Genomic DNA, 2358 nt, shown 5'->3' with positions numbered 1-2358 from the left:
GAGGACGGAGCCTTTATTTGTACGACGTTTCGCTTATTACAGCTTTTTCAAGTTGAGATACATATGCTTGAGATTAAATAAGGGGAAAGGAGGGAACGGGGAGAGAAAAGAAGAAGGGGGGGAAGGAAGAAGAGGAGGAGGAGGAGGAGGAGGAGAGGAGGAGGAGAGGAGGAGGAGAAGGGGGAGGTGGAACACTGGGACAGCGTTGCCGTTTCGTGGAAATATCGCTCATGGTGAGGGAATCTAGCGAGTGTTGGCAACTGGCGTGGATAACGTGGACGGATTACTACACAGTGTGGAAAAATATTTCCACATTTTCTATCTGCTTTGGGGCCTCTAGCTTATTGTGTGCAAAGTTATGTTTAGTTAATGTTATACGTAAAATGGATTGCTGATAACCAAATTTTCCATTAAATACCTATATCTATACACTAACAGTCGTAAAATTGCAATGATACAAGAGAAGGGTGCTTAGCAGGAAGATAACATGGTCAAGGTATAGGTTTGTGAGGTCCAGTTATTCAGCTGAAATATTGCTTCTTTTACAGGTGTCGCAACTTAAGGTATGTGAAAATGAGGTAAATAATGATGGACCAAGTGAAGAGCTTTTCCATACAGAGGATAACCTAAATACAGAAAATCAGCAGAATGAATCAGAAAATACTAGTAATGACGACCAAAATGAGATAAACAATGATGGACCAACTGAAGAGCTTTTCCATACAGAGGATTCCCTAAATACAGAAAATCAAGAGAATGACCCAGAAAATACTAGTAGCGACGACCAAAGTGTGCTACGTTTTTATGAGCCAAATGACGAATTTCCGATTCATACAGTAGAAAATCTTAGCGAAGACTATGTCAGTAGTACTGGGGAAAACCCTGACAGAGATTTCCTCAGTGATAGTGATACTGATCAAGAAAATACCGTAGAGAATCCATATACTACCTCCTCAGACTCGGATCCCTCTTCACAATCATAAGTGCCAGAATTTGAATACGACGGTGACTATGACAGTGATAGGTCAGATAACTCTTTAAGACCCTTTAAAAGGAGGAAATACTAGGTGAGTTTTGTTCAGTAAAATAATTATGTTAGGTTATTATTATTTACCTTATTAGGGAAAGAATTAGCAGTATTCTAATATTCATCGGTTTATAATGGTATATGCCTCAACAGTATTATTTATATGTGTTTTCTTTCTCATCTAATGTTTAGAGAACTCTGTTGGTGGCAACACTCCTATTCCACATTGTTGTGTGTGTCCGTTATGCCGATAGAAATTCCGTCAATCACAAACATGGAATAGCTTAGTCACTGTTCAGTTTTCGATCAAAGAAAACGTGTGGAAAAAATAGGGTGTGGTATTCTGGCAACGCTGCACTGGGAAAGGTTGAGAATGCTGGCCCAAACGTTCGTGAGCGAAAGCCGGTGTTTATCGTATTCCGTGTTCAGGATGTAATAAAGTTTACATCGGAGAAACGTCACGCGACCTATATACACGAATACGTGAACACCGTTACGACGTCAGGCATGATGTCACCACCAATGCATGTGTGACACATAGAAACAAGGAAAACCATCTTATGGACTGGAAGAATGCAGAGCTGCTGATACGAGAACCACACAAAATCCGCAGGAAGTGTTTAGAAGCAGCAATCATTCAAGGAACGAACACTATTGAACAAAACAGGGGCATGTTTAACATCTCGCCCCACATAATTTCCCTAATACCCATGGCCAGCAAAATTTTAAATACTTAAACCACCTTTTGTGAACATTTCGCCACGGACGTTTGGGCCAGCATTCTCAACCTTTCCCAGTGTTCCATCACCCCCCCTTCTCCTCCTCCTCTCCTCCTCCTCCTCCTCTTCCTTCCCCCCCTTCTTCTTTTCTCTCCCTGTTCCCTCCTTTCCCCTTATTTAATTTCAAGCATATGTATCTCAACTTGTTCTTGAAAAAGCTGTAATAAGCGGAACGTCGTACAAATAAAGGCTCCGTCCTCATATGGTGTTTAACTCGTCAATCTTGTCGGCAACTGCCATTTTCATGAAAAGGTTATCTGTGTGTAGTTGTTGGATTAGATGAGGTGGGGGTGGGGTGTTGTGGGGGTGGGGATGGGGGGGAGTGGGTTTATTTGTTCAATGGCAGTCCCTCCACACACAGAATGTGGTTCTAGGTTCGGTTTTCACGGATCTTCCTCTCTCTCAGGCTTCACCAGAGATCAAATATACTAAGTTTCAAAGGCAGAGGATGTCTCATTGATGGCGGTATTTTGTAGACTCCTGGCAGTATGCTCTTCCATTGTAATATATATACATATATATATATATATATATATATATATATATATATAT

At 41.2% G+C, this 2358-nt stretch overlaps 1 long non-coding RNA gene across 1 annotated transcript; it reads left to right on the top strand.

The window, feature by feature from the left end:
* Positions 1 to 287: 287 nt before the first annotated feature.
* On the top strand, positions 288 to 1375 carry LOC143032863 (uncharacterized). The gene is made up of 3 exons (XR_012967146.1): positions 288 to 346; positions 549 to 1067; positions 1220 to 1375. It is a non-coding gene; the product is annotated as an uncharacterized LOC143032863 (long non-coding RNA).
* The last annotated feature ends 983 nt before the right edge of the window (positions 1376 to 2358 follow it).

The sequence above is a fragment of the Oratosquilla oratoria genome, chromosome 14 (assembly GCF_046742065.1).
Source record: "Oratosquilla oratoria isolate Oo_2021 chromosome 14, ASM4674206v1, whole genome shotgun sequence".
Classification (NCBI taxonomy): domain Eukaryota; kingdom Metazoa; phylum Arthropoda; class Malacostraca; order Stomatopoda; family Squillidae; genus Oratosquilla; species Oratosquilla oratoria.
Note: the sequence above shows the minus strand (reverse complement) of the source record. Positions and strands in the feature narration are given on the sequence as shown.